Source organism: Patagioenas fasciata, chromosome 8, assembly GCF_037038585.1.
Source record: "Patagioenas fasciata isolate bPatFas1 chromosome 8, bPatFas1.hap1, whole genome shotgun sequence".
NCBI classification, from domain to species: domain Eukaryota; kingdom Metazoa; phylum Chordata; class Aves; order Columbiformes; family Columbidae; genus Patagioenas; species Patagioenas fasciata.
In genome coordinates this window covers 16,046,219-16,064,806 of record NC_092527.1, presented here as the reverse complement: position 1 = coordinate 16,064,806, position 18,588 = coordinate 16,046,219, and the positions used below count along the sequence as shown (strand labels likewise).

Genomic DNA, 18,588 nt, shown 5'->3' with positions numbered 1-18,588 from the left:
AGCTTTTAAGTGAAATATTGATTATTTTACAGTACAACTACAGAGTGCTACCAATCATCGTCTCATTGGAGAAGCTTATTTTTTGAAGTCTCAGCACAAATATTTCAAACCTTGCCTTAAATGTTTTTCCCCTGAAGCTAAAACCACACACAAACATATCAAGGACACACAATAGACATCTCCAGCCCAGGAGACTATGGACAGAGATGTCAAAAAGACTTTGATTTTCCTTACAGAGGGCTCCCCATGTCAGGCTTCGCCTCCACCTAGAAGCAGACAGAGTGCCTCCTTGGTTCAGACATATCCACCACTCCTCTTCAATCCCAGAAGTTTCTTTGCTGCCTAACCAAATGCAAACAGCTGTCAGAAATTCAGAGACCATGTAGAAAACCTCCATAGTTTTAAGTATTTATAGAAAAAACAATTAGAAAAATCATGTGAATTGGCATACTAAAGTAAGATTGCAAGACTTACGGACAGATTAACTTCTGCTTTTTTCAAGCTAAGATGGTCTACATGTGCCTAATATAAACGTTTAGATCCTACTGAAAGTTGATAGGTGTTACACAAGTCATAACTGATCCACTTGATGTGAAGCAGAATAATTTGTATGTAATAAAGCCAGACCACCTAAATAACCTTCACACATTTGCTACCTATGCAAGTTGCTTAATATACATTACTCACAGTCAACTCTAGTGCATCTGGAGAGAGTAGCAACAGAAAAATCATTAAAAGAAGGAATTACTCCTCCTGATTCCATATAAGGTAGAATAAAACTGAATTAAGTCAAAACTAAACCACTTTCTCCTCAATAGGCCCAGTAAAGGGGCTGAAAACACGGGATGGAACTGCTTAACTGGTTTCAGAGAAATGGCAGTCAGAAGAAAGATTAAATGGTGTGTGTGTGTGTGTGTGTGTGTGTGTGTGTGTGTGTGTGTGTGTGTATATATATATATATATATATATTAGTTTTGACCAAATAATGAAGACAAGTTGCTGTGCCTTCCAAAACCTCACCTTGCAACTAGGTTCTAATGCCAACAGTTCATTTATACCAAAACACACTTATCCTTCCTTAGTACAAAGAATATTGTACTTACGGCAGTACAGGCATTGACTGGAAAGGACTTTCCTAGATGTGACCCAATCATTTACACAAGCTGAGTTTTGCAATATACATTCCTAAGAAGTAGATAGTTCTGTTTCCTCATGCCATGGCTCAGCTTCAGCTACTGATCTTTTGAACAAATCCAGCTTCACAGATTACATTTAAGAATTTTACTATCATGAGGCACAGTAAAGAAAACCTGTTTAAACACCACTCTCCTGACATGGTTTTCTATGCCTGCAGCTGAGATAAAACAAAAGAAGGAGCAAACACTTGGGTTTCTCAACTTCATTTCAGTCTCTAGCTCCAAATGAAAATTTATCTTTCTGCAAACAATAGTCATGGGCTAGTCTGAGTCAGTAAGTCTGATGGGTCTTGTGAAAAGAGGGAAAATGGGGGGCACTAGGTAACAACAGCAGAACCCCACTAATCTGCACAGAGTCCAAGCCTCCATGTGCATCAGTGTGAGCCTGTATTGCAGCAACACACTGGCTGTCAGCACAAACACACTCTGTGCAGGCACATGGAGGTTTCCATCACCATTCTGCCCACTGCCCCATGAAAAATCAGTATCCTGGCAAGACAGAACCAGCAACTGTAAAACACTGATATTACTAATAAGAAACATTGCTTTTGCTGCTGTTACCACTACAAAAGAGGAGGCAGCAGGTGGCATTTAGCTATCACATCATTAAATTCCATAAAAATGGGGTTCTACTAGACAAAGCAGCTTAAAACATAATCTGAGGCAGAAAGGCAAGCATAACATTTCAGGACTTAAAATACACAGTATGAAGTCTTACTTTTTGTTAGGTTGCCCTCCTGGGCACTGGGACTTTCACCCAAGTGTTCAAGTCCCAACTTCAGAGAAACTATTCACAGGAATAAGAGCATCAAAAGTATCCTTACTGATAATCAACATTCCCCACCTACTCATTTTGACCACCAGATTGTAAGATATTTCTCCCCACTTCCCCATACAACTGGCAAGATGCCTCAGTCAATACCAATCACAGCATTTTCACAGAATGAAAAAACAAAATGCTGCCTTTTTTTCTCTGAAACAACAGGAGGTCTAGGACTGCCAGTACTGGTTCCTTGTTGCAAGATGTTGTCCTATAATAGCATGTGGTTCCCCAGACAGATGTTACTTGCTGAAACACCTACCTATATTAAGAGCAGATTTGACTTACTCTCTGCTTATCCTCATTAGGAGTCTTTTGGTTCTTTCTTGACAGAGCACCAAAGACCATATGGAGCAATCTAATCATTACTGATGTGGGAGTTACATTCCGACATAATTAAAGTGTAGGTGCACCTGACTTTTTCCCCTAACCCTACAAACAGACCAAGCAATCCACTCAAGGCCACATAGCCACCTTCCCCCTGTTTACACTAAAAGCAGTCAGGTTTCCTAATGTAGGAGACATCTGTTACCAGTCTAGAAATCTGCTGCATCAGTATTTCATCTAATTTACATCACAAGCTACATAACTATGGTTAGGCAACACTACAAAACACTAGTAAGATTAAAGTAGTATGTGGGCAGTGTAGACTAGTAACTTTCTCTACTGTGTTTCAGACAAAGCAAGTCACATTGTGTCAGCTGACAGTGCCCACTCATGACAAGAGGAATTTCTAAAAATTAAATACAAAGCACTGCTGCTTTAGCAGAATATATTATTTTCACCCTGTGTTTACAGCTTCAGTGAGGGGAAAAAATGTAGTCATTCATTAAGAGGCTACTGCCATTTCCAAAGCATTTCTACACCCACAGATTCCACTCTTACCTTCAAAACGCTACAGTAGTGATATTCATAGTCTATAGATTTTTAACTCCCATAAAACAGAAGCTGTGATACATTAAACAATCTAATTTGGATATACAGGGAGATCCTCACAAGATGTTAAATCTAGAACAAGAACATCAAGAACACTACTGCACATCTCTAGATCTAGGTCCACAAATTCTTTTGATCCTTTAACTTTACAAGGCAGACCTAAACCACATTCAAGTTCCAGGTTCAGCCAGTACTGTCACCAGTCATAGTCTTGATCCCCTTCCCTGCATGCCCCCCTTCTCCACCCCAAATCCACAACCATTAATCATCCTACTCAGTGGAGCAAGCAATCATATAGCAACTCCTCAGATTGATCCTGTGATCTCATACCACACACCAAGAAAACAGTTTCAAGCCTTCCAGTCTGCCTCCCTAGAGCCATCCAAATGCCAGCATGGCAACAGTCAGGAGGCAGCAGAAGAACAAGGACAGGAAACCAGCAGCAGTGCCTGCTTCCCAGAGTGCTCATGGAAATGTAGCAACCCTGCAATGCCAGCCTACACCAGCATCACACTTGAAGCTGATATACAAATGAATGAAGCTTGGGGAAAAGGGACAGAACTAATGCAAAAAAAAAAAAGGAAAAGGAAAAAGAAAAAGAAAAAATTCATTTTGTAAGCTGTCAGCTGCTGCTCCCATCGTTCTTCAATGCAAAGCATCAAGTATGTATGAAGCTGGTGAAGCAAATGAACAGTCAAAAGAACACTGAGGAGCAAGAAGAATTTAAAATGCTGCAAAAGACGCACTTCAACCTATTGTTTGTTTTGCTATGACTACTTAATTTCATTACTCCAACAACATCAAATCTATATTAAAAAAAGCATCAGTTCATTAATTCAAGGCACTGTGCTATTAAAATAATTGTCATATTCTTCGGAGGTGCTCAATCAAAAGGGTATGTGTGTGTGTGTGAAGTTGAAAGAAAGACTTATCCCTAACCAGGGATAATTCTGAGATTTTTTTCTTAGGACCTTCTGAAAACAGAGCTACTAAGAGGCACCTACAAATTGCTCTTTCCACATATCAGAGAGAAGCTGACTACCAAGGGAGCCTTAATGTGAGGTACATCTGAGTGCTGGGCACCAAATCTTCACCTGTAAGGACTTTGCTGGTGCAACAAAGGCAAGAAAAACTGACATGATTTCAAGCTCTTACAGGCTAATCTGTTCCTAGAAACAGAGACAGTAGCCCTGCCAATGATTCAGGAACTCCCTACAAGTATGTGTCATCTTCATATTTGTAATTTTGTCTCCAAGGAACTCTGACTGGGGCCTCACAAAGAAAATACAAGCTTCTCTTAAGGAAGACAAGTAGAATGTATTTACTTTCGCTGCAGTCCAGAAGAGCAGAGAAATCCTTGCTCATTCTTAGAGGAAACCTAAGTTTATTCAACAAAAGAGTATTTTGTAACCTAAAAGACTCATGAAGCAAGACAGATATTGCTAATAGGTTATCCCTGTTTTACTAGGAAAAGTAGTGGCAGATAACAGATCTCTGAACTCAATGGAAAACATGACCAGAGCCAGACAGATTTCTTACAATACCATATTCTGGGGCTCTTATTTTTGCAGTGTGCTGAAGACTCAAAGTCCTCAAAATATTTGAAGAGTATTCCAAGCACAAGTTGCTCCAATACAAAGTCTACAAAACAATCCCTCTGAGCTGATCCAGTTCCCTATAAAACAGGAAGAGCTTCAGGTTTCAGTGACCAGGTTTTATTCACTACAGCACAAGCTGCAAGTTTGGAAAACCTGTAATGAACATACACCAGTGTTCCTAAACCCAAAGGGGGAAGCAGTGATTCAGAAGAGCTCCACTGAAGCTCTGTAGATAATTCACATTGAAGTTACGCACATGCTTTTGGCCACACCACTACTCTCATGTGGGTGAATACTTGCATCTGAAATGTAATGTAAAAGTACTCTGAACTTAAGCTAACATTCAGAATGTAGGAACTTTAAATTGGGAAAAATAATCTACATGGGCATCAATAAGTGTCACCTTTCAACCTCTTCTGAACTGCCCACTTGACTAATATCACCAATACTGTGGCATAAGGGCTCTGCACCACACAACTGCAATTCAAGGAGCTAATCAAGCTGCCGTTCATGGGATATTTTCAGCTCCACTTGATTTCTTAAACTAACAGAAACACACTAAAGGAAGACTTGGAAAAAGGCAAGCAGAATTAGGGATTGCCCCCACAGCAATTAAAGAGCAGTGACAGAGGGCAAGAGCAGCTGTAACAGTTTCACTTTTCACTGCTCTTCACACAGAAGCTACCAAAAGATACAGCTGGCTGGCCCTGCTTTCACATGGTAAAGTCTTTACTTAGCTATATAAGCTACTAGTAATGCTAAAAAAAAAAAAAAATCCACAAAATAAAAGCATCTTCAAAATTTCCATATTTTCTTTTATACAAACTAGCCAGAATGAAAACTAATGACACTGTAGAATGCAGGTATTGACCATGTAAATTCAAACAGCAAAGATTTTTAGTAATTGCCACTACAACTCTACTCAGCTATCCACTGAATTTTACTAAGTTTAAGCTACTTTTGCTCCACTGACCTCAGGTTCACTAAAGTAGTAAGTGAACACCACATAGAGACTCTCTGCTCCAACATAGAGCAGCACTTGACAAAGGCACTGAGTGAAAGCCATGGATCTCTTATCTAGTTTAAGTGAAATCTGCTCAAAGTAGCTGACCAAAAATAAAGTGTATGCTCCATATTTTAACTTGAAGCGGGAGACAGCACAAGAAGCAGAAAGAAAAGGAAATGTTACAAGTAAACCATCTCTAAAAGCTGTAATTTTCCAGACATGAACAGAATAGTGAAAGACAATAGAAGAGAGAAGGATCTTCTTGTAAACTGTCAGGCTCTTCATAAGTATTTAAGAATTGCAGGAAAGAGTAGAGTACAGCACATAGGGCCTTCACTGACCTTATCCTCAGAAGCACTAAGGGATAACCCATGCTCGTACAAGTTAAAATGCAGTTGGATTACACCAGGATAAGCAAAACCAACACTAGATACCATCACTACAGTTCAATGGATGGTTCATTAACATCTTGGGAAAGTCTAGAAAAAAATCTTTCATGCCTACGACAATTTTAACAAAGCCATTGACCAGTTTCACCTGAATAAGAGCTTACCTGTGTTGTAACTTATTTAGTATACACAAACCACAAGCTACATTTTCCTTTGACTTTACGGAAAGTCCAGGTATTGTGAAACATGCAGAAGTGTGTCAGTCATTTCAACCAGTTTATTCGCTCTATGGAGCCTGTTAGAACAAGCAGCCACAACAATCTTTGCTGATCAAAACTCCTCAGCTGCTTTTAACTGTTTTTCATGAAGGCAGATACATACATACTCCCTATAACACCAACAGTAGCATGGCAAAACTCAAGGTCTCAAATTAAAGCAAGCACATAATTTGACTTCTTCCTCCTTTCAACAGGTTTTGGAACCCTTACAAAGCAAATAATTTGAGGAGCCAGAACTTCCAGTTTAGAGAATAATTTTATCTTTATTTAGTGATCAGGGAATTTTATTTCTATTTAGTGACCCAACAGTAACAGAACCTATTCCATACACGTTGTCTGCTCCCTCCCACATCTCCATACAGACCAAAATGTTTCAAGAATTAAACAGGTCCTCCATTTGCTATACCACTTTGTATCACAAAAATAAGTTACAACTTAAAGACAGGATACCACAAACTTTCTTTGCTAACAAATCCACTCTTTCTTCAGAGAACATCCTAAACTTTCAGACATCTTGTGGCGTTCTTCCATTTCCAGGAATGCCACTTGTTCAAGTCTCCACTTACATTTAAGTCAAAAAGGATACCCCTTCATTTTCTTTTTTTCATAAGAGAGAAAAACAGGAGACTGATTATAGTAATATACACTAAAGAAGTAAGCATATAATTTGTGGTGGTTTGTTTTGGTGTTTTCTTCCCGCCCCCATCACTTGTCCTGGTTAAGCAATGATGTGGAGCTAAATAAAATAAAAAAAAACCCTCAGATTTTTCCCCCTTCTCAACCCAAGTAACAGGACCCACACTTTCAAACATCAGAGGAACACTCATTCCAAACGAGGCATCTTTCCAGTACCACAGAACCTACTCATTGGGGGCATGGGGTGCTAATGCATGTTGGGTTTAGGGAGAACACTTTCAATGCTTGCTTGCTTGCTTTTGCTGCCCTCCACCTTGTGCAACAATTGTATTCAAAACACACCCAGGAGAACCTTATTTATGTGCTGACCAGGACAATCACCAGCTCACAGGCCACAAAAGAAAATAGCTATTTGTGGCCACGTAGACAGCTTAATCATCATGTAATTATTCTTCTTACCAACTGACTTTCCGGTAAAGAAACACACTTGTGACTTTCAAAAACCAGCTAGCAGGTAAGCCTCTAACACAACACAGGAAAACAGATATGTGACAAAATGGCATTCACCGAACACCTCATGATCTCAACCACTGCCAGCTCTTCAGTAGATTAGATGTCTCAGCCCAAAGACATAGAAATAAGCCAGTGCTTCATGAGATGTGACAGGCAGGTTCACAGAGCACCCTGCACACACTACCACAACACCAGGAAAAAGAACAAAAAAGAAAGACAAAAACCAAAGCTGCCCCAGGCTGCCCAGTCCATGCTTGAACAGCCCCAGCCCTTCCCAAAGAACCAATGCTTGTGCAGGTCGTGAGAAAACCTCGACCATCTCACTGGAAAAACTCTGCATCCAGTCCAGGGGAAGGAGGGAAAACAGGCCTTCTACCTCTCAGGAGTACGCCAAGAACAACACAGAGATCAAGGCAGCAAAGGCCATGAAGTGACACCGTCAGAGCTCCTTCCAATGCAGACGTCAGCCTCTGCAATAGCTAACAGCAAATGCGCCAGCAGAATTAGAAGGTGCAGAGGTTAGAAAGCAACACTTCTTAATCTGTAACTTTAATAAAAGGAAAAAAAAAATCTCCAGAGGGCAAAAACAAAAAAAAAGAGCACACAAAACTACCATCTTAACAGGCTGACAGCATGACTGGTGACATAAGCAGCACAGCTCAGAAAAAAGAGCTGAGCACCACTTTCCCTTCTCGATTGTCTCAGTTGGACAAGGTCTTCCAGCTGAACTCTCTTCTGCTCTGTGGATACAAACCACTGCTATGACTTCTTCATCAAAATACACTTTGTAACGCCAGCACACTGTACACTTTGCAAAGAAAGCCACTTTGTTGTCTTATGAAAGTCATTTCACTAATAGCCTATGAGTTTCAAGTCAGACAACTTTTGTAGATGAACCTTCCTCCTCCACAGGTTTGCCACACAGTCAGATTTAAGTAGCTGAATACTTAGAGCAGGGTAGAAAGCTTTTCTGTTTTCTAGCCCTTATTATATGCAGCTAAACTACTGCATTCATATTCTGCACAACATGAAGTACTTCCCTGAGCACCATTTAATAACAAATTGTTGAGGGAAAAGAAATGTGCATCAAGAGAATCAGCTCCTTATCCTGGCAGCCAGAAGCCTGCTGTTGCAAAAGAGATTGAAGTCCAGCATCTCAGGTGTCTTCCTTCAGACGCAAGTTACTTGAGGCTACTCCCTTTGTTTTCTATTCCACGAGTTTCTAGATGTCACTGCTCATGTTTCAGCACTGATTTTATAGCCTGAAGCAAGAGTAGACAGCTCTCGAAGTAGAACAAATCATGCTTTTTTGAAATATTACAATTCACAGCATTCAGCTGCCTCTGAATACTGGGCTTCCTACTGCTTCCTGTAGTTTCAACTGCAGCAACCAGAAATTGCCTTGTTACCTCCAAGTCCATCAATTATGTAGAGAAAACACCTTTCCAGAGAGACTCAATTATCAATTATTTATTGTCTGAGCAGGAAAGAGAAACCTTGAAAACAGGAGAAATGATTTCTGGAAAGGGCTGTTTGGCCACATAAACAAATTTGGGTTTGTACACTAGCAACCTGTCAGAAACAGAATAGAAACACCAAAATAAAATGACCCATTAAAAAAGCCAAAGCTTATAGGCACACACAAGCTCAGTAAATGCCTGAGCATACCGGTACTAAAGGAAGAGCCCCAACTACATCAGAAGCTGCACATGGAAGACTTCTACCAGTCTGTTATAAATGCCTGCTCTCTAGGACTGAGAGCATAAAACAGAAAAGCTCTGTTGCAACACCAGGACAACATTCAACAACACTTGCTGCAAAGAACAAGAGGAAGCAAAGCTCTGTTTATTACAACTTTGCCCTTCATATTCAGGTTCAGATTAAGGATGAAGACAGCCCTAAGATTTTCAGCTTTTGCACAGACTTCTAAAGACAAGGACACTAAAACAGCTCTCAGATGAAACGCGTGCAAGTAGGCACTCTGAATAAGAACAGAAATTCACTCACTTACACATTTCATGTACAAACTTTACTACAAGGAGAGATCTCAGCCTTTCCAGGGGGGACTCAAACTATTATACTTTAAAACTCACATGTATCTAAGTCTGATAAGCTTGAGTCTGATCATCTCTGACATTGTTCTTAGCCTTTCCTTTATCAGATGCTTTTGGCTGAACATGAGCCAAAGGGTCAAGGCGAAGGATCCGGTTCCTGCCCAAGCTGCCCATCAATACCTTCACACAAGCTCCCAACACCACAGCTCTAGGAGAGCCATCAATTTTAGGACCGTGCAATACTAGCGGGGAAGACACAAGACCATCCTTTGGACATACAATCAGAAGTCATTTCTTAATTCCCCTTTAACAACAGCCTGCAACATTTACTCAGAAGTAGAGAAAATTCTTGTTTGAGGATTCAATATACTTTATCTTAGGTACTTCAGTGAAAGGGCTTGAAACAACATGAGAACAGTAGCACGTTCATGGATTTTGCAAATTGCAGCCTGTTAGCCTTGGAAATGCATCACAGATGCCAAAGTACAAAAGTTTGTTCTACCAGAAACGGGAAGTTCTGACCCAGGAAGCCACAGTGCAAAGCAGCATGGCACAAAAAGCCCACAAGTAAAGACATTCTCGACTCACATGTGAGGCACTGTCTCCTTTGTCTGGCGTCTGAAACTCACATATTTCTCCACACCCCACCCAAGCGGCATTTGTTTTTGCAAAAGCAGAAAATTACAGAAAGGGACAATCCATAGGAACAGTTTTGACAATAGCTCCATGAAGTCCACTTCCCCTCACACACACCTCAATAGTATTTCCAATTTAACACAGTGAGATCAGAACAACAGTTTAATTTATTCACACTCAGCAGTGTTCAAACTGTGCCACACCTAATACATGATGGGAAATGTGATAGAAGACTGAGCATTAATTAGAGGAGCTTGTCAGCAGAAAAGCTCCCCCGCCGTACCCCTTTTTTTCCAAACATCCATTTACAGGTAATGGCCAACTGGTAGCCACACATCAAATCTTCATCAATTAAGTATAACTATCCTCTACGAAACTCAGAGGTCAGCCTCAAGACAAAACAAACTATAGTGGATCAAAAAACGTACTCTCCGGTTGTTTTAGTAGAAGTTAATCTACAATTTAAACTTCTTCATCCAGATTATCTAGACATTCACTTCCCACACATGATCAAATTCATAACACATCATGTCAACAATTTTCTTGCTATATTTAAGAGAAAAGAGTCACACACCTATTCGATACCACAGAAAGTGCCCCAATTAGACTGCATTTTAGGGCTTAGAGCAAGACCTTTTTATGATCCTTTAATTAAGTACTCCAAAGTCTAAATCTAAGAAAAGGTAGCCCAGAACACAGCCAATTTCAGTCCTGTCAGGTACGTTACCTGCATGAAGGCCCTTGTACAGCCATTGCTTCTAACACAGTGCTCACAGAAGATATTTTTTTTTTTTCCTTTCTTTTCTGCACCTACGTCCCTCCAACCCATCCCACAAGGGGGAAGGGAAGAGAGGAAAGAGGCTTTAAACAGGAAAACAGCATAAACCAAATTATTCTGCAATGCACTAAATGCCAGGCAAAGCCTATGCCCACAAACAAGAACAAGACTCAAGTGCGATTTCTTCTGATCTGGTCATCTTACCTGCGGAATGGAAACAACACTTTTACACAAAGGAAGGCACAAAGGGAGCTAGCTGGATCAGCTTACACTAAATAAAAATCACAAAGAGCACACAATGGAGAAGAGCAACTTCCAGTGATTTTGATTTAGTTCTAGGCCTTAGCTTTAGCAAGGTTTCATCCATCTATGAACAAGGCCAATAAAAATAAAGCAAAAAGTCACCCGCAAAACAAATTCGCACATGATTTTTCAACACTATCATAAACGCATTTCCAAACTTTCAGAAAGCTATTTCTAAAAACTGCTGTTTCAGTGGCATTGTAATTTTGAACATGAAACTAAGGACAGGCAACATCACTATGTTCATCCTTCCCCACCCTGCAAAAACAGAGCTAAAAAGAAGTATATCACCTAAAAGTACCTTCTTTGAGTGTCATTAGCCAGAGGATAAAGAGCACCATTTCAACAAGTGTATTTGATTTGTTTAAAAAAGACAACCAAAAACTGCAAAGTAATTTCGCCCCCAGCTCATTCCTACTTCACACCAATGACTAGAAGTCCCACCTGATCCCTTCTCACACAATGCCTCTGCCAAGCAGATAGTGGTATATATCCATATGCCAAATATGTACCCATCCATACCCAAGTATTTAAAGTTTCACACATTTACTGTAATTATGAAGTGGCTCAGGAAGTCATAAGAGCACATGAGTACTGATGCCTAACTCACTGATGGAGACAGCCAGAAAGAAGATCGTCACCTCACAGAATATTTATGAACAAGATATACCCTGTACTTCTTTTCTCTAGGAGCTGGAATATTTAAGCCAGAGCTCCAGGTCACAAGCTTTATGTCTCTATTTAAAAAAAAAAAACAAAAACCAAAACACACAACAAAACTAAAAAAAATCCTACTCCGCCAGTTATCTTAAAATATCCTTCCCTCCACCACCAGTGATTTGTTTATTCAGAAAGGCTCGAAATGAAACCACTAAGTCTATATTGAGTGTGTGAGATAAAGTCAGACATATGCTTAACAGTCTTACACAGATACTCTGCAAGTGTAAAACTGGCTTGTTCTACAGACACACACAAAAAAAGCCAGTACCGAAGTTAGACAAGAACACCACCATAGGTCCTGCATAATACCAAGACTTTTCCAGCTTAGCTTAAACCTTTTCCCTAAAAATACAGAAGGGCTATTCCCTTCCTTAAAAAAAATCACAATGAGAAAAAAAAGCAAAAAAACAAACACACACAAAAACCAACAACCACCCCACACGTTTGCCACTTGAACCATGCATAATGCATTTTACTTGAACTCTCCTCACAGGGTCTCCATGCAGCAGCTTCTCAGTACTTCTCTGCTGAGAAATAAAAGATTTACCTGAGAAATAAAAGATTCACCTGAAACTACACAGACAACGAGGTAGAAGGTAAATGACCAGAAATAAAAGATTCACCTGAAACTACACAGACAACGAGGTAAAAGGTAAATGACACAACGGGAAGTGGTGCATGTGTCAATGACGCAAACACCCACCCCAGGACCCCACAGGAGCCGAAACACGCATCAAGCACAGCGTGCCCTCAGCTTCGGCAGGGTGTCAGAGAGCTCCCTCGCTAACAGACAATACAAGCAATTAAAATAAAAAAAAAAAAGTCCCAGGCCTCGATCCTCGCACACACACAGGGAAGTTGCTTCTGCCAACAGCAACGCCTGGACTGAGAGCAAGGGCTGGAGCAACCGGTGCTACAGCGGAGCAAGGAGCAGCCAAACGCCGCCCTGCGGCTGCAGCACCCCGAAACGCCTTTTTCTTAAAAACAAACAGACAAAAAAAAAAAAAAAAAAAAAAAGTATTTTTTCCTTGTGGCACCTCACTCAACGAACTAACTTTGCGTGAACGCCCAAAGGAAACCTCGCCGGGCCTCCCCGGCTTCCTTTAATGGCCAAGGACAATGGCAGCGGCTCGCCACGGCCCCGCGTTTTCGGGAAGCTCACGCAGCCTGGGGGCTCCTGCCCGCCCTGAGGGACGGCAGCCGGGCAGCGCTCGCTCCCGCCCGGTTCAATGGTTGCAGGGGATGTACAGGGACGAGCCGTTCTCCCGGAGAGGTCAATATTACAGCGCTTAAAGCTGGGAGGAGGGAAAAGGGGCATTCCGTACGGCGGGGACGCAGCGCGATCCCCAAGGCAGACGGCCGTGAGGGATGCCCGGGCCGGCGGCGGGGCGGGCGGAGACTCACCGGGGGCAGTAGCCTGCTCGCCAAGTTTCGCCAAGTTGGGAGGAGGGCGAGGTAGCGGCCGGCGTACTCGGGGATCCCTGCGCTGCCTCGGCTAGTCCATAGACACGGCTCGGCGGCGCTCCGGGGCCTCCTCCGCCTTAGTGCGGCCGCTCACCAGATCCCAGGCTCCCGCTCCACCGACCCGCCACCGCCGCCCTGTTCCCGCTGGGGGCCGAGGCAGTGCGGAAATGCACGCCCGTCCCTCCGGCCACGCCCGCTCCCCGCACGCAGTCGTGCTCCACACAAAGGGCAGGCGGAGGAGGGCTGCCGCGCTCTGCGAAACCCCGGGAGGTTTCGCCCGTTGTGACCCCCACCCGTGTCCCCCGAGGACCTCCGAGGCCGGGTGGAGCCTGCGAGAGCCGGCGGCCCCCGCCCCGCCCCAGCGGCGGGAACGGCCGCCCCTCACCTTCCCACCGCCCCTTCTCAGCGGGCGACCTCCTGCAGCCCGCTTGGCAGCTCAGCTGGAGATAGACCCCTCCCATTCAGTAAGGCTCTCAGCTCTGGTGTTTCAGTCTAGTTTCGTGGTGGAGATGGCCGCGTCCTCCGTGCCGCGGAAGCGGCTGGGAAAGCCGGCCCGGCCTGCCCCGTGGCGGGCCCGGCCCCTCGGCGGCGCGTCTTCCTCGCGCCGGGGCTTTCGGGGCGAGAACCAGCGTGCCAGGGACAGCACTTCTGGGGGTAATATTGAAGGCAAAATTGAGTTTTACCTGGAAAGCCAGAAGGTGAAGGAAAAAAAATAAAATTACCCCGAGGAGTGTTTTGAGTCTTCAGGCGTCCCAGGGCTTTCAAATCTGTTTTGAGGTGGGAGGGGAAGGAAGGGCTGACCCGCGCTTTTTAAACCCGTATGGAGAGCAAGTGATAGCTCACACCTGCGCCATCATCGCCTGGCAGGTGCGGAAATGCCCTCACCACCACCACCGGCGGCGGCTCGCCGAGCTGAGACTTGCCCTGAGACGGGCTCCTGCGGACCATCCGGTCCCTCCGCTTTGCTGGACCCATCAAAGTTTTGCATCTTGGCCTCCCCGTTCTCCGAAATTATGGCAGAAAGGTGTTCCTGCCTTTCTGGTATGTAGATCAAAAGCAGATAAGGCTCACTGTACGAGTATTTCGGGAAGCGGGCGGGAGCTGTATAACTGAATAACAGCGATAAGGACGTGGACAGGAAACCAAAGCTTTCCTGAGCAGTAGCTCTTTGTACCCCAGTGTCTAGCTTCTAGCTGCCGTGCACTGTTTCTGTTGCCTCCTTTCCATACCTTATACGATCTGCCTTGACACAGGAAAACACTTTGGTCATCTTCATTCTCTTCCTCATATATAGAGCAAAACTATTTTCTTTGGTGCTTCACTAACCATGATGATACATTTGTGTGCAGGAAAGCAAAGCTAAGGAAGGTGGTTCAACACCAGCAGAGTTATTGCAGGCCTCATATTTTCTGTATTTCCATCACCTACTCCAGGGCTTGGACTTCGTGGACTTCCTTATTCCTCCTAGATCAGGAGCAAGCACCACTCACAAAAGATGGCAACAACCCCACTGAGCGTTCAGCTAAATGGTGAAAGGAACAGTTGAGCAGTTAAACAGAGTGAGCTTAGTGCTTCTCTTGTGTGATAATTCTGCACTAGGTCAAGGCTGACAACTGCAACCATGCTAGAATTCATATGGCATAAATGCACAGATCCCCTCACCCACACCCGTCTGAAGTCAGAGAAAGAGAATAGACACCAGTGTGTTACCCACCTGCTGGTCATGTTATCAAGATTCCTTCTCATCCCATACACGCAGTTCTTCAAAGACAGGGGGTTTCAGGCTTCCCTGAGCTTGCTTGAGGCTTTTTAGAAACCAAAGTAAAGTTAAATTGGTAAAGCTGAAAGAAGATGCTAGAACAAGAATCACCTGAATTTTAGGGAGGATCTAAGAGAGGAAGGGGTGATAGGAAAGGCTGTGGGATTATCAGGTGGTAAAAAGAACTAGAAGAGATCCTTTCTCCATCTCAGAAGTACTGAAGTAATCTTTTACAGAAATGAGTCACATCTCCAGAAAGTCCAGAGCCAAGGCAGAAAGCTCCAGTATGCTGCTTCTGTAAGAGATGGGAAGATGGGGAGTGCAATAGTAAATGCTGAGATTCACCAGGGGAAATGGGAAATTTCAGGGAAATTCAGGAGCTTCAGGATGTAAGGACTGTGGAATTAGGAAGGGCATTCTGCAGTAAAATAATATTCTCTTGCAATTTAAAACAGTCTTGTAAAATGGTTAGTGTTAGCAGTTTGTAGAGCAGTTGAATTGACCGTGTTCCCTATTAGCATGGAAACAGTTCAAACAGACTCCGTATGTCCCATTTATTTGCCTTTGACAATATCTCTGTTCTGTGTGCTTCACTGTGTTGCCAAGAAAATTAAGGTAAAAATCTCATCCATCACAGAAACATTAACTAAGTGCTAGGGCAAATTGGAAGGCTTTTAAAAGACAGACAGTTTTACAGCAATAAAAGGGTGCAGCAATACTGCAGGAATGAAAATGGAAAAATCTGAATTTTTAGTGAACTTGTGCAGGCTGATGTTTGTCAATGCTGTTTCCTCTGACAACTACAAAACATTTCCTGAAATTAATGAGTGATCCATTATAAACAGTAGCTGGTGGAAAATGTCATGACCAATTCCACCCTATCTGTTCAGTGTTATCATTATCATCAAACACAACTTTTCAGTGGAAGAAATCTGTATTTATGCAGGGAGGTTTCTGGAAATCAGAGTCAAAGTTGGATTTACCATGTGGTTTTGATACTTACGAGGTAAAGAGAAACGGGATTGGGCAAGGAAAAAAAGCCCACAGAAGCTACTGAGAGACTTTAACTTCAAATCCTAAGAAATCAGTAGCTGGACCAAAAAGAAAGTAGAAATATTTTAGAGAAAACCTGAATAACTTTTTCAAGATCAATTAGAAAAAGAAGAAATTAGGATGGAACTATTAAATAAAATTTGAGTACATTAGACCAAAACAGTTATTTAGCTGTATCCATTATGTTTCTACAGTATTTTGTCCATCTCACCAGCTCCCCATGCGGTTACCAAAGGGCTATTGCCCCTATCTGCTCTGGCTCCGCTGCAGCAGCCTGGGGCCCAAGTCTACAGGATAAGGGAAGCCACTCAGGCTAAAAGATATATTACTAAACAAGAAAACATTAGTAAGGATTACATCGAGTGTGTTAATAATTTATTCCCTCCACACTCATTCAGAAATATCAGTATACCACAGGCTCTATCACTGAACACAGACTGTCCTTCCTCTAAGTTTCTTATTTTAAAAAAGACGTTTTGTCCACACAAGTAAAAAGATGTCAGGAGTAATTTCTAACAGCTTTCTTCTAGACTAATGGAAATCTACAGTGGTCTCTCCCTGGCATCTTTGTTATGCAAATCTTTTACTGCAGAAAAAAGCTCGGGTTTGCGCCTGACCTTCATTTCGGCTGGGGCAGCAGTGACATCCAGCGGTTCAGAGAGAAAAAGAAATTCGCTCATTCTTTTCTTTCTGCCACGGTGCATTACAGGAAACGCATCAGAAAACGGCAGGGAAGCCTGGGCACCCTTGTCTCTGTGGACATTCGCAAATGGCACCAATTGCTGGCGGCTTGGCAGGCGTGGGAACGGAAAAACCACACGGGGCATTACAAATGCAGAACAGGAAAAAAAACAGAAAACGCCCTCTGAGGCAGACCATCTTTTCTAGTGGTTTTAAAGGAGCACTGCAGGTAAGAAATCTAATTGGTATTTTTAAAAGTTCAAGTAAAAAGCACCTTGCTATATTACATCTACCCCATTTTCCTTCTGAATTTTTTCTATTAACCCTGGTTTTGTACTTAAAAAAAAAAAACAAACAAACAAACCAAAACATAAACAGGCTTACAAACAAGGGAGAGTTGATTGAAGAGAAATCACTGCAGGGGAGTTTTGTTGCTCAAGCCCAGAATTTAAAAAAATAAGAGTTTCCAGTAACCATCTGAGTGTCGAACTGTGACGTGAAATTTGACGCACTGAAAAGAGATTTAGATTTTTGTCTACGTTTTGTGTTAGAAAAAAATTAAATGCATATAAGGAACTGGGCCAGCAGAGGTAGCTGTTGGTACAACAAAACAACTATGAAAAATTTTTTTCAATGAACATTCTACATTTAAACATTTTTTTAAACCAGATAATCAGACCTTGCAGTCTCCAACATTAGAAATTCACTTAGAATTCATTTGTTCCTCCTTTACTATTTTGTGTCATTTTTATTTCTTCAAGACTGCCCATTTCCAATTCCCATTAACTGTTCCTAGCCCCTTGGCACTGCATATTTTTTATCCTCTCCATTTGTGTTTTGTCAACATGGAGTTTAGAAAGGATGAGTCAACTCCAAATAATCCCAAGGCTGGCTTTAAAAAAATAATCAGATTTATCAATAATAATTATTCAGAATATTTTGACATATCATTTGGACCTTTTGTGGCTCCAAATTTTGACTTGATCTCTGAAAGATGGAGTTAGAAAACTTTGAAATGTGGCTAAGCTTACATAACTTTCAAATAAAGAAGTATGCTGTCCCGCTGGCTGTTTATGGGAACTATCACTGTGAACAGCAGGAAAACACACTCCAAGGCCGAGGTTAATATACATGTCCCTTTGCTAAAGCTGACACAGCAGAGAACTTTCAGTGTCTGTAAGTATTTTAATAAACACCCTCAAAACGACTTCATGGGTCTTTCTAAAAATGTTTCTACACTAAAGGAGCATTTCATCATGTTGTAGTATTAGTGATTTGTATGTTTAACAGCCATTATACTCCAGCTAAACATTCGAAATGCTGGACATGATGTCTTCCTGTTTCCATTTCCAAGATCACAAAACACAGTCCCTCTGGGTGAGCTAAACAGCAGGCCTGCTACTCTGTGGCATCCTTATCATCTAGGACCTTCTGCAGTCCCACTGAAAGGACCAGGGACCAGCTCTGTTGGAGTGGGTAGAATTCAACTGCATGTACACAAAATTGTAAGTAGATGCTCTCCAGATTTAGCAGGTTCTAAAGGCACTTCACTTTATCTTAAACCTCTTGGAATTTATCTGGCTTCCACCCCATTCTCCAAGGACTGTTTATGCCTTTTACATTTCATGTTTATGTGAAATGCATAAACAGCCCTTGGAACAAGGCCTGAAATCCATGTCTAAGATCAGTACCTTCTTTGCCTGTCTCTGTGGAAGATCTGTCCTCTGTAAATGGCAAACCTTTCCAGTTCCTACTGGAAAGAAATGTC

At 42.3% G+C, this 18,588-nt stretch overlaps 1 protein-coding gene across 2 annotated transcripts in view; it reads right to left on the bottom strand.

Annotated features, from left to right (window-relative positions):
* TSPAN14 (tetraspanin 14) overlaps window positions 1-13,848 on the bottom strand; it is a 39,441-nt gene extending 25,593 nt beyond the window's left edge. Inside the window, exon 1 of one of the 2 annotated variants that reach the window (XM_065843077.2) lies at window positions 13,713-13,848. The gene's annotated coding sequence lies outside the window, so the exon portion shown is untranslated. Of the gene's footprint in view, window positions 1-13,267; window positions 13,656-13,712 lie in introns of those variants that run through there. The other variant, XM_065843076.2, reaches the window with a different exon arrangement.
* Between the last annotated feature and the right edge of the window lie 4,740 nt (window positions 13,849-18,588).